Source organism: Triturus cristatus, chromosome 8 (genome assembly GCF_964204655.1).
Source record: "Triturus cristatus chromosome 8, aTriCri1.1, whole genome shotgun sequence".
Taxonomy (NCBI): domain Eukaryota; kingdom Metazoa; phylum Chordata; class Amphibia; order Caudata; family Salamandridae; genus Triturus; species Triturus cristatus.
In genome coordinates, this window is record NC_140591.1 from 1,558,613,431 (window position 1) to 1,558,628,156 (window position 14,726).

The 14,726-nt window shown below is 39.7% G+C and overlaps 1 long non-coding RNA gene across 1 annotated transcript in view; it reads right to left on the minus strand.

Annotated features, from left to right (window-relative positions):
* Positions 1 to 6,817: 6,817 nt before the first annotated feature.
* Positions 6,818 to 14,726, minus strand: part of LOC146806139 (uncharacterized) — a 79,902-nt gene continuing 71,993 nt past the window's right edge. Inside the window, exon 7 of the long non-coding RNA XR_014967982.1 lies at positions 6,818 to 7,103. This is a non-coding gene — a long non-coding RNA (uncharacterized LOC146806139). The remainder of the gene's footprint in view (positions 7,104 to 14,726) is intronic.

Here is a 14,726-nt window from a genome sequence, read left to right on the forward strand (position 1 = left end):
AATTCCTCCTGCCTACCATGATCCAATGTACCATACTTGCGAACATTTTGAACTTGGTAAGAGGGAGATTTTGAAATAAAACTGGGGTATTGATTTTCCCCTTTGAGTTACATTGAAAAAGAGAAGATTGTAGACAGGAAACAGATCAAGTAAAGCCCATTTGAGCTTAAAAACATTGGACGTTTCCTGGCTGAAACGGGTCTGTTGGCATGTATGGTTGTATGACCACTGCCTCTTCCTTCTGCCCACAATGGTCTATTATATTGCCACAGCCTCTCTTGCCAGTCCTGTATTGTTGGTTTGTTGCCCCTGCCCCCTTTCCACTGCCCTCCATAGTCTGTTGTGCTGCCACTGCCCTTCCTGCCTGCCTAGTGTGGTCAAATTGTTGCCTCTGCACTCTCCTACCTGCCTTAAATTTTCAGAGTCCGTGCCCCTGGCCTCTGCCTCTCAACAGTATCCCAATGAACAACTAGATTGCTAACATTCTAGATTTATTACAAAAGTGTGGAATGCCTGACGTCATATTGATGTAATCAAAACTGTAATGCCTAGAGCATTTCCTTTAGAAATTACATATATGAGAGGGTCTTATTTGCACCAAAATCATGGTTAGTGCTCTAAAAAACTAAAATGAGGACATATTTTCTGAGTTTTCAAATAGCGACAAAGAAATTTTAAATTATTTGTAATCTTAGTTTTTTTATCCAGTTGACCACTTGATTAAATGTTGCATCCAAGGAGAGAGGGTGTGGTGTTACTTCCAGAGCTGCAGACTTTGCAACTGGGGAACCAGGTTGGAGTTTCTGCTTCAGCTCAACTTTCTGTGATTCTGGTCAAATCACTTAATCTCCCCATGTCTACAACCAAAATGAATTTGATCTTGTGTGATGTAACCAATGTTCATGTAAAGCACTCCAATACCTGACAAGTCTGCACTATATAAAACTACAACTACACAAAAAATAAGTGTTTTGCACACTTCTGTCATTGGGCTACATTTGGGCTACATCTGGGTGATATTTGGGCTACATTTGGGCTCTTTTGTCTCTGGTGGCCATTTTAGGAGATTTATTTGTTATGAAGTTTCCTAATTTCCTCATTTACTGCAGTCTCCTCAGTAGGAAATGCTTTCAGTTTTTTACTTTGATTCCATCAAGAAGGTATTCAGATATGTCACACATTTGCCATACATTCTGAATGTTAGCACTCTAGTTGCTCATTAGATCACTGTAGTAAAGCTACTTCTCACCACAAAAGTCTGCTGCTGGTATTAAAAGTGCATGTTTCAGTCTGCATGTCAGAATGTTTTTATGAAATAAAAGAGGATTTCAGAAGCCAAAATGTGCCCTAGTTTTTCTTTCTGCAGCACTAATCATAATTTATATGGCAAAATGAACCCCCTCATTTTGTTCCTTTGTAAATTAAATGTTTTAAGTTTTACCACTTTATTCCAATCAAGATGGCTTCAGGTGTGCCATACTTTTGTCATAAGTAAGACTGTTAGCGCTCTAGTTGTTCTTTAGAGCACTCTGGGAAGCTGCAGTAGAACACAAAGGAATCAACTGACAGTCTCTGCCCTTGTTGGATGTACATGTTTTACTGAGAATGTCAGACTTCATTCTTACATGACTGAGAAAGATAATGTGAATTTACAGAAAATATGCTCTCAGTTTAGCTTATAGATCACCTTCCAAACCTCTGTGGGAAAAGTATGAGAAAATAGTTTTCTCTCAAACATGGTTCCTAAAATGAGTATGGTACCATCAACAAATGATTTATAATGTAACTAAAGTCTTAAAACCTTCTATTAACTGCAATGCTTTTTAATGAGGTGCTATCATGTATATTGGTCCCAAGATGGCTGCCAACACTTCTTGGATGAAGTACTGACAGCCAATCAGATCTCACGATGAGATGTGTGGTTAGGCTCCGCCCAGATATGTATGTGATTTTACTTTTGATTTTCTCAGGAACTACTGAACAGATTGACACCATATATGCAAAAGGCACATGCCTGACCTGAGGACTACCTCTTTGCCAAATTTCAAGTAATTCTGTTCAGCCGTTCGGGCTGTACCTTGGACTAAAGGTCCCTATGGAAAATTGCATGGGGAAAACGCGTTTTGGGACCCCCCTTTTTTCTCAGCCCCCGAGACTTTCAGGGTAGGAGCGAAGCGGAGCGCCCCACCTATTTTGAAAATTTCGCGAGGATTCGTCAACCGGCGCCAAAGTTATTCCAAATAGAATGTTGTGGATTTCCTATGGAAACACGGTCCTAACTATAACTATCTACTGGCGACCGCCAGTAGATAATATATATATATATATATATATATATATATATATATATATATATATATATATATATATATATATATATATATATATATATATATTCGACGATCCAATTCAAACAATATTGAAAAGGCGCTGACTCCGTGGGAGATTTCGTCAAGAAAAATGTTTATTCACACCAAAAGCCAAATGCGTTTCGACGGACTTGCCGCCTTGGTCACTGAACACAGGTAAGACGTAATTGTCACGTTTAAATACACCAATTGCTTGACTGCCCAAAGAAGTTGTTCATAAACATATATTCACTGAAAAAGCCATAGGTTTCACACACGTCATAGTTAGGAATTAGCATTTAAAAAACCTTGCAAATTCACTGAAAAAACCATAGGTTTCACACATGTTATAGTTAGCTGGACATTTCACTCGTAAAAAAAACAATGAAATTCCCCTGTTATAGTTAGTTCAGCTAACTATAACTCGCGCGCTCGCAATCCACTGCTGATGACGTCACATATTACATCACTCATGACATGGTAAGTGACATCACTCATGACATCACTGAAGACATCTCAAATGACATCACTGATGACATCACTGATGACGTCATCCATGTGATAAATAACCACATCTTCTCACACCCTAATATAACCTTTGATACACCGACTCAAAATTTAATCTAATTCCTAACTATAATGTGTGTGAAACCTATGGTTGTTTCAGTGAATTTGCAAGGTTTTTAAATGCTAATTCCTAACTATAACGTGTGTGAAACCTATGTTTTTTTTAGTGAATTTCAACAGTTTTTTAAATGCTAATTCCTAACTATAACGTGTGTGAAACCTATGGTTTTTTAAGTGAATTTGCAAGGTTTTTTAAATGCTAATTTATGAATGTATTTTTATATTTTTTAAATATTTATTTTACAATAAGCTACCTATATATATAGTTATAGATTAACGTTATCCTGTAATATGGAATGGCTCAGTTTTTTTATTTTTTTTATTTGGACAGAGTTGAACACCATCGTTAATATCTTCTATAAACTTATAAACACTTTAAAAAAAATGTTTAGGGTTTTTGTCCGTGCGCGCATGTGTACGTGCTCCATGTGCGCATGCGTACGTCGTGCGTGCTCCGTACGCACGTGCTCCGTACGCGCATATGCACGTGCTCCGTACGAGCATGCACGCGTGCTCCGTTAGTGCATGCGTGCGTGCTCCGTGCGCATACGTGCATGCATGTGTGCTCCGAACGCGCATGCGTGCGTGCTCCATGAGTGCACCGTGCGCGCACGGTGTGTGCACGGCAAGTCATGTGATTTAAAAACAACACTTTTCATTGGTTTATAGTAGTTTCAGGTCATGTGATTAAGAAACAACACTTTTCATTGGTTTATAGTAGTTTCAGTTCCAGAAACTTCCAACACCACACCCACTCCCCTCATTATTACTTCTGATTCCCTGGGAGAAGGAGCTGAGCAGCTTTTCCAGTACTCCAGTACTTGAGAATGACAGAGCAGCAGTCATCTTCTGGGAGTGAGCAGGAGACCCTTGTGCCACAGAGACAGAGGAAACAGAAAAAGTCTTTTATATGGCAATTTTTCACTTTTACAGAGGGGCAGAAAAAGGTGAATGCTCCAAAAGTCACCTGCACTCTTTGTGATCGTGTCTTATCAAGAGGAGATCCTAAAAAGAAATACTCTTTTAGTATCTTCACTATGATCAGGCACGTTAGAGATGTACATCCTGTGGCTTATACTCGAGCAACCCTCCAGCAGCTCAGCTGAGCACATCCGCAGCAGCTCAGCCGAGCACATCATCGGCAGCTCAGCCGAGCACTTCATCTGCGGCGGCAGCTTCACCTGCTTCTGTTCCTCTGGATATACACCCTCTGTTTAAGAGGGTGCATATACGGTGCAATGCGTGCAATGCTCTTCTCTCTTATGGGGACACCAGCATTCCCCTAATAGAGAGCAAGATACAGCAGCACACGTGTGGCACCCTATAATTTTTGCCATTTTTTTGTTCCTCTGTCCCTCAATTAACACAACGGCTCTTTTTAGAGCCACCTAACATCTAAACACTTACATTTGATTTTTAATTCTATTTTTTTAATGATTTTTTTTCCACCGCGCGCGCACCATGCGATTTAAAAAAAAAAGAAGTTTTTTTCACCCTTCATGGTCCTTCAGGGACCCCCTGACAAAAGCTAGGGGGTCAGGAACTCTGTACCCTGCCCCCTTTTCACGTTCTCCACCTTTCTTTTTCACTGTCACACACAAAATGGCGGACAAAACTTCCTGATTTCGACCGATTCGAATGTTGACTGACATGTAACCACCAATCAGAATTACGCTCGCGCACGGCACCGTGCGCGCACGGTGCGCGCCTATAGATATTTATGTACTTTTAACTGCAATTTTCTCAGGAACTACTGAACAGATTGACACCATATATGCAAAAGGCACATCCCTGACCTGAGGACTACCTCTTTGCAAAATTTCGGGCTGTACCTTCGACTAAAGGTCCTATGAGAAAATGCATGGGGAAAACACGTTTTGGGACCCCCCTTTTTTCTCAGCCCCTGCTTGACGAATCACCCCGAGACTTCCAGGGTAGGAACTGTGCGGAGCGCCCCATTAGTTTTGAGAATTTCGCGAGGATCCGTCAACCGGCGCCAAAGTTATTCAAAATAGAATTTTCAGATTTCCTATGGAAACACGGTCCTAACTATAACTATCTACTGGCGACCGCCAGTAGATAATATATATATATATATATAAATATATATATATATATATATATTCGACGATCCAATTCAAACAATATTGAAAAGGCGCTGACTCCGTGGGAGATTTCGTCAAGAAAAATGTTTATTCACACCAAAAGCCAAATGCGTTTCGACGGACTTGCCGCCTTGGTCACTGAACACAGGTAAGACGTAATTGTCACGTTTAAATACACCAATTGCTTGACTGCCCAAAGAAGTTGTTCATAAACATAGAAAGAGTCACAATTGCGAGTGCGAGTCTGAGAGAAACAATAATCAAATAAATGTAATCTCCCATCGTGAAACACCAAGTACATAATATAAACATCAATGTTATTGAATTGACTCGCTTGTTCGAAAAGGAAGCAGTTGAACCCTAGTGGGTAGTGACTGCATGTGACTCCAACAATAAGAACCAAAACATGTATAGGGAAAAACAAGCCACAAATAAAATGTGCTTACCAAAGTGTCATACCTGTGTTTTTAAAGAGTGGGCAAAACTCAAAAAAGAGGTCTTTAAAGTAAATATTGCTGCTACAGTGCTATGTGTGCTGTATTCATTGCAGATGCACACTGAGGGCCTCATCAGCATTTAATCCTTTCGGAATCTTGCTATCTAGTAACAAAATGTATCTAGATTCAAGTTTTCATAGAGACAGTAGTCTGTTTCCTCCTCGGATGTTCTTAGGGACACTGTCTATCACGAAATATGAGAGATCTTCACTTCTACCCCTGTGTACAGTGTTTATGTGACGTGCCACGGGATATGAAGGATCATCACTGCTAATAGCACAAAGGTGCTGCAAAATTCGTATGTGTACCTGGTGGATGGTGCTACCTACGTACAATTTATTGCAGGTACATTTTAAAACATACACTGCAAAATCTGTCTTGCATGTGAAGTTGCTGCGGATTTCAAATGGAATATGTTTGAATGGTAAACTAAGGCTGCGGGTGTTAATCCCATGCTTGCATGCCTTACATTTGGCACATTTGTAAAATCCGTTTCGTGCTTTAAGCCATTCTGCTTTTGTGTCTGATCTAGGGGAGTTGCAAACGAGCTCCTGACGCATGGATTTTGCTCGTCTAAATGTGATTTGTGGGGGTTTTTTGCATATCTCTCCTATTGTCGGATCACAACGCACTGATGGCCAATGTTTAATAAGTATTTTGCGTATGTTGTTATGATAGATGTTATAGCCAGTGATGAGTCTTGGTGGTGTGCTAGTTTGGGAATCTTGTGTCGAAGTGGAAATGGTTTTGTCTACTTTGAGTAGCTTACATACATGTAACCTTTCAGACTTTTACTGGGTGCCCCCTTCTGCCTAGACTAAGTTAAACATCTGAAGAGCTATAATGATAGTGAAACACATGTCAATGGTTGTTTTACTTATTTCAGGTTGGGCTGGACAGCATTTACTAATCAAAAGCTGTAAAACTGTGCATGGAGTGGTAAACAGCTTTTGTCATTTTAAAGCTTGGTGAGGCTGGCTCTGTGCTAATCCTATGCTTAAAGACTTTGCTGTAGAAATGGAAAAATACTTTGTCCCTTTCTAGCTCAGCTTGGGTGGCACTGTGCTAATCCTTTAATATAAAATATCCATATAACTTAAATGGGTTAAGAATGTATGAAACATCATGCTGGCTCACACCCACTGTTAGTTGTTAACCCAACAGACATTTGTTTCAAAGTATAAAAATTGTTTTCCAATTGGGAGCAAAAAGAATAAAATATATGCCAAAGAACACCACATGAAATCACACAAATATATTTATTACCCATTTGTTTCATGTGAAATTTTTAGTACATGACAGTACAACAAAATTCCAAAAGGTATACAAACAAGAAATATCATTCAAATTCTTTTTGACACCAGGTTTATATGAATTGCGCTACAGAAGAACTGCCATGTCCCAATATTCTTCAGACAAAATATATTGAATAGCTATTCTGTAAATCCATTGCATTAGACAAATTGTTGAAATAAGACTTAAAAGCCAACATGTGTTTCGTAGCCTTTATGGATGCTTCTTCAGGCCTGCAAGGAAATAACACAAATCTCATGAGTCATTCTGATTTCTCATACAGAAACTTTCCTATTTTAAAATATCCAACTTTATTTTCTAATAGAAGTTAGGGAGAGAGTGACAAAAGCAACGTTCAATATGTCAGTTTGCAAAATACGACACATCACAAATGTATCAACAGCATGTATTATTGGAGAAGTCCCCAAACCATTCCAACCTCTGTAGCTCAAATTACCCTTAGGATTTTAAGAAATCCATCAGCAAGCTTATTTCCCAGGAAGTAATGATGATGTGGCAATGGTAAGACAGTAAGCCATAAGTAATCAGGATAGGTGCACAACGTCCATTGGCCTAAAAGGGCTTCAGCCACCCCCGCTGTGTGTTTTAGTCCGGGCTGCAGCTGTGCTGTAGTTGGGGTGCAGTGACAACCTCCTATAAAAACTTTTGCAGGTCAGCCAGAAACTGAAGTATATTAAATATGGGAACTTTGACACTGAATGTGAGAGTGAGGGGCTACATGGGATCAAAATACTCCAACTGTTTTGTGGGCCTTTCACCTTTAGGTAAATGAATATAAAATGCAAGGTATACACTTTAAATACAAGTTAAAGTAATTGGCGTAGAATGTATTATTTTATGCTACAGGACAGCGCGTTTGGTTAATGTGATCTCTGCTGATGTCTGTATGTTTAATCAGACAGTCACAAACTGCATCCTATTAAATAAACAGGGGAATAGACTATGTGTATCCCACTTCCACTGAAAGCACTACGAATATACAAGTCTTTATCTTAATATTATATTCACCTAGAGGTGGGTTAGTCTCAAAAGTCTCAAGCCAGGTGCTCAGCTTGAGTTGCTCCTGGCTCCTCAAGCCCTAAATGAAGAGAGCATTCAAGTGTTCTTATTCTTTAAAATTGTTTAAGAGAGCACTTTAACCTACATGAGCTAAAGATTTGTGCTGTACAAAAACCGCTTGACTTGGATGTAATATTCTATAATTTCAATCCATATGTAATAAAAATGTAGATCACATTTAGGGTGCATGTCAAGTGACTTGCCTCGTAGTACACTAATGGCAAAGTCATCAGATGGTGGGGTGGGCATACATGACTTTAGATTCCTGTTTAACAACTATCACTTTTAGCAAATATGCCTCATTGCAGTGATGCACTCTTATGTACTAAGGTGAACAGTTTCAGCCTGTTCACAAATATATATATTTCTTTAAATTTAAGGAACTTTCATAATTTTTTCATAGTATTTGCTCCATGAATTATATATCAAACATTTTCAGGGCTCAGATAATGCACCGGCTCTTAGCCCAAACTAGACCCTCTGCTCCATTTGGCTATAACTCAGCTTGTTGTGTAAATGTTTGGGCTCACCCTCTACATAACACACAGTATAAGATAGGCTACTGAAGCCAAAACTAATTTACAGGTAAGGAAGTCTTTGTTATCTTTTTCTTTAGTTCTCAATTCAATTCAAATAAGCTTTATTTGATTTTTGCAATACAATCATAAAAGCACACGATATCACGTAATATTATAAACAGTTCAACATTAAAAGAAAATTATTAAAAATACTAAAAATAACATACTTAAAAAAACCCTACTGTAAATAAAATATTATGAGAAATTCACATATAAATAGTGTTCCTGTATTTAATTACACTTTTTAAAAATGAAGCTATAGACCTTGTGAAATGTTTGTTCTCTAAAAATTGTAATACTAAAAATACAGGATGACATTGTCTAAGACCAAGAAGGCCTAACGTTGGTAAAATACACCTTTCTTGGTACAGAATAAAATTTACTAAATAAAGAACATGCATTGTTTGCAGAGACTTATCATCACATGGAAACATACTCATGATACTAGACCAATCATTTTTGATGGGGAAAGATATTCCCAGTCTAAAACGAGTCAATACCATCCTGTCAAAAGCACCTACGATGGTTTTAAGATAGGCTGAATGCTGTAGGTGGTTAACATCATTTGATTTGCCTGTACCGTTAGCTTTAATATATCTGTTGGGAATCTGTTTGTCTCAAGGAGTATCAAACAATTTATTTTTAGATTATTTCTCGAAACTGTAATTATGTTACCAGGGTCGTCAAAGTATTCTGGATGCCCAAGGTCTTTCATAACATTTTTTACATAGTTTAACCATGGGATACTAGAGGCCCATTGTAATTTTAAGATATCATTTAGATTATCCAGATTATATATGGTTTTAAAGGTGGACCATATCCTGTGCCATGATGAAATGGGTTGTATTTTTATTAAGTCAGATATATGCGGCATCCCTAGATCAGAATGACATGTATGAGTAGATGTACTACTTGGGACTGCCAACGAAGATCTAAAAAAGGCATTCTCAAATGACTGCAGGGGCTGAGTGTCTACATAGCCCCAGACGCCAATGCCGTACATAGCTGTAGAGATATATTTTGCTTTATAGATATGAAATAATTTGATGACTGGTTGTCTTCCCAGTTTTCTAGCAAAGTTCGCTAGTGCATCAGTAGCTTTCATAAATAATAATTTTCTTGCTTGAACAGCCTGGGACCATGTCCCCTTCTGGTCAAAAAGAATGCCTAAATAAGAAAATCTGTTGGTAAATGTTACCTAATTATTTTCAAGAAATATGTCTCTACATGTTGTACATCTTTCCCACATTTCATGATAAAAGTTTTAGAGGTGTTCATTCTAAGGCCCAATTTATGCATAAATGTTGAACAACTAGTCACAACCCTTTGAAGCCCCAATTGTGTTTGCCTCATCAAAACAGAGCCGTCCGCATACAGTAGGGGGGTATAGAACACATTGATTTGTGGCAGGTCCTATCACTGATTCGCTAGTACTTGACCTAATTCATTAATATACAATGTAAATAAAAATGTGCCAAAACACATCCTTGTCATATTCCTCTCAATATTTTGAACATAGGCGTACACTCCCCGCTGGTCCCGTAATGATCCCTTGCTTTTGCATTACTATAAAGCCGCCTCAGAAGTGAGTAAGTGGGGTTTTCACACCCATATCTTCTAAGATCTTCCATAATTTGTCATGTACGACGCAGTCAAAGGCCTCATTTAAATCTACAAATGCAAGATATAGCCTACCTGCTTGGCCTGTGTATACTTTCCCAAAAGGATATTTAAGTTTAGTCCCTTCTTGACCGTGCCTAGTCCCTGTCGGAAGCCAAATTGTAGCTCAGTTATGATGCCATTGTCATCAGCCAATCCTGTAATCTATTCGTATAATGCGTCCCACCACCTTGACCAAGGAATCTATCAATGATATCTGTCGATAGCATGCAGGGTTATGACGGTCTCCAATTGGGACCAATGTAGATTTCGACCAAGTTGTTATAAAGCTGGAAAAGCAACATGCTGCTACTGCTTGTGTTAGAAGACTACCCCATAGGGACAAATTTGATTTATAAAGGTCTACAGCGACTCCGTCAGGGCTGGGAGCTTTTCCACCTAAACTTGCAATAAGGGCACAGTTGACCTCTTCTAAGGTAAAATGTACATCTATAGGATAGTAATTGGGTGACAATATCTCATGAAATTATTTTGACGTAACCCTTGATGTCTCATGTACATTGTTATTATACATGTTCAAATAATGGTCCAACCATTGGTCCTCGACAATAGCTATCTCTATGGTTGGTATATCTCGAGGGGCCAGAAAAGTGACATTTACCGATGTCCAAAAGGCTGTATTATCTTTGCTTAAAGGGGCTTCGTGCAGTGCTGCTCATTAATCTTCTCTTAACTCGCCTTTGCGTTCTTTAAGGGGATGTTTATAATCTCCCATTGCCGTTTTAATTACTTGTCGATTTCTAGTAGGCTTGTGTAAAGCGTGTTTCAGTTTACTATAAGCTTTAGCGCATTGAGCATCAAACCAGCCTGGTTTAATGTTATAAGAATTTTTGGTCACCACAAATAAGGCCTTTTTAACAACTCTAGTTATCTTTTTGAAAGAGTTTTAAATTTCAGCATGGGGGTCCAACATAGGCCAGCGTAGGGAATAGACATTAATTTTTTTCAGAACTACGTTATGAACAATATGCACCAATTTACCTTTAGTATTTATCACGTTGCTTGGGAGTAAAAAAGTGATACTTTAAGGAAAGTGATTACTCATGGCATTTTTATGGATGGTAAAACTTATAAGCCTGCTCGAATGCCTGTTTGACAGAAGGATACAATCAATGGTCGAACACATCCCTCTTCCGTTAAAGGCATGACTGCATGGGACTAACGGAGAACATAAATTATCGGCAAAACCAAGATCAAGTGAAAACATAATTTAATTTAATTATTCCCCAAAGGTTGTGTGTGAGAAATGTATATAATTTGTTCCATCATCAGATGTGATTCCACAAATGTCCCCCTCAGTGTGCGGGCACAAGGTGGAGTTAAAATCCCTACCCCAATGGACGCACACAACTTTTACATTGCTGTTCTGTCTAAAACTCAGGTCACTACTCAAATTCCTCAGTACCCCCACAATCTTGTCTGATGGGACATTATTATATAAATTCAATAGAGCATTACAATGCATTTTATCAATGTCAAATGACACAATCTGGTAATACATTTCTGATTCCTTCAATTCAATCTTATTTGCTTTTTCAGAAATGGATACATATATGCATAGCCCACCCTTATTCCTCCTGTGGGTCGATGGTACCGCGGTGGTATGATACTTTTTATACCTGTTGAAATGCATAGTGTTCCCCTCCCATGTTTCCTGGATGCACAATATGTTAAATTTCCCTATGAAATCTAACCTTAGGGTCTTGGTAAGATTAGATCGAAAACTTACCACATTCCAAAATAGAATATGGCAAAGATCCTTCCTACTATTACCTAAGTTGTTCATATCATTTACTTTATAAGGTGGACCTATAGTTATGGGAAATGTCTCTAGAGTTAAGGTCTTATCTGAGGGAACCGTTGTGCTATGTGTAGAGGGCGTAAAACCTTTCTTTCGGCATGGAAAGGCTGGAAAGCCTATAGGTATATTGGATTAATTTCCTTTTTCCCATGTTGTTACATAGTTGGGAATATGTACTTATATATCTGGTGTCACATGTGAATTGCCACCCCTTACTTGTGTGGCTTGCATACGTGTCGCATTTAGTTAGTCTACTTTCTCTAAAGTGGGCAGAATATCAAAACGGTGAGAGGCCGGGACGTTATATGTATCATAAACATTATCATAAAAATCTCTCCTATCTTTTCTTGTATGTAGTTCCTTCGGTGGTTGATAAAAATATCTCAGTGGTAATATATTAATGCCCTGGCTCATGATAAAATGATTTTCCGCTCTCCTCAAGATAGTTTGAACTAAATGTGGAGTTATAAATGTAAATACCACACAATCACCCAGAACAGTTTTGCGGTCTCTGGCAATACAATTGACTCTTCTTGCCATTTTACATTTGTCAAAAAGTACCTCCGTTAGCCCTGTCTTTGTCCCCAGCCAGAACAAGGCTTTATTCCTCAGAGCATCCCAGGGTTCTAATGCCTGGGGTGACAATCTAGGTACATTGGACAAAATTACTGTGTAAGGGGTAGCTGCTGGTGGAATATCCAGTGAGGACATTTCTGGCTATTTAAGGATAAAAGCTGGGTAGGCTGATTAGAACTTGAATGGGTAGATGTATGCTCCCTAAAATTATTTTCTTTATTAAAATTAACTGTGTATGTACTAGGTAAAGTTCAGTCCACTGTTGTCATTGTAAATTCAGTAGGAGGCATAGGATCTGGCATTATATGGCATTCTTTACAATGTGTCCCAACAGATTGTGTGTCTTTCTGTGGGACTAACTGAATATGTTGTGAAAATGTTGCCTCACTGCATTCGAGCTTTGCTCTGTCTGTATGCTTACTTAGTGAATTACCGCTATTATGATGCTTTGGAGTTACTGAGCATTTGGCCACTTTTTAAGATATGTTTTTTATTGCATCTCTTATGAATTTAGCTAGGTCATCCATTTTATTAATTGTCTTACTGAGATAGCCCATTGAGATATTAGTTTGGGTATTAGTAAGAGATTCAGGGGGGCTTCGATGGTGGTTGGGAATCACATTCCTGGTCACTAATATATATATGATTGGACACATCTACAGTGCTTGACTTGTTTGCCCCCCCTAAGTATGCGTCTAGTTGCACCCCTGAGTCAGTGGCATACTGGCCAGGGAGTATGGTGCAGCAGAATCTCACACCTGCGTTCATACGGGTTACATCTACAAATAAACTGAGAAGGCTATAGGAAGGAGAACTTGAGATTCAATTCTCTATACTGAATTTACACCTATGACATACATATCTATTGTGCTGCAGTTAAAACCTCACCCGCCCTTCATCCTTAGGTTAGTGACTTGAGCTCCACATACAGTTCAACCAAAATAATGGAATTTTTTCGTTCGAGTTCCCTCTACAGCTCTCATGTCGAGGTTCCCACCATAATTATACCCTTGAGAATGTAGAGACTGAGCGGTACAGTAGTTGGTGTGGGCGGAGTTAGGAGGGCAAGGGAAGAGGAGGGGCAGCGACAGGAAGAGGGCAGATAGGATGGGGACAGGGAACGTGATAGAAGCAAGGTAATAAAGCTGGTGTTGAACTGAAGTCAAGTGTCTGTCGTGATTGACCGTGGACACTACAGCTGGCGACGAGGGTGGGATGCTGCAGCCCAGTGTCCCTACACCCGAAGAAGACGTGCCCCCTGTCCCCTGGTGCAACCGGAGAGAAAACGCGCTCATTGCCGTTGACGGTTGGGGAGAGCATGGGCCCCAGATGGAAGCAATGGCTTGAGGACTTTGAGGACTACATCAAGGGGTCAAAGGTGACCGAGGATGAAGACAAAGTGATCGCGCTGCGCAACCTGGTGGGCAAAGAAATTAGCAAGATCATCAAAGAACTGCCTCGGGCGGACACAGGAACGTACGATAAAGTGCGCGAGGCGCTGAATAAGAAGTTTTTGCACAAAAGAAATGTGGATTATGAAAGATATGCGTTTCACCAAGCCCGTCAAGGGAAAGAAGAAGTAATGAGTTCTTTCATAACGCGACTGCGTCAACTGTCCAGATATTGTGAATTCGATGCGTTTTCAACGGATGATGCCATACGGTCGCAGATAATTGATGGGTGTCAGTCTGAGACACTGAGAAGGAGGCTGTTAAGGAAAAGTCACAACCTAGAGGAGATAGAGGAGATGACTCGAGTGTATGACCAAGCGGAGGAGCAAGCCATCAGCATGGAGGCTGGGCGCCCTGAAAGACTCGAGCGAGTATGCCGAGTGCAAGATAGTCACAGGCGCAGACACTCTAAGGAGCACTGGTACCCCTCCCGGCCATCTTCCCGCCAGAGATACACCGAGCGCAGGAGACACGAGTCAAGTAGAAAAGACAAGAGACAAGATGGGGACGGAAATGCTACAGATGTGGGTATGACTTCCCACACAGAGAAGCGTGTCCAGCCATGGGGCAGCAATGTCGGAAGTGTGGACGAACTAATCACTTTGAGGCGACCTGTGGAGAATATCGCAGGGAAAGGAAGAATGAAGGGACGAATCAAACTCGCTCTGACACTAGGCGACACCACGTGAA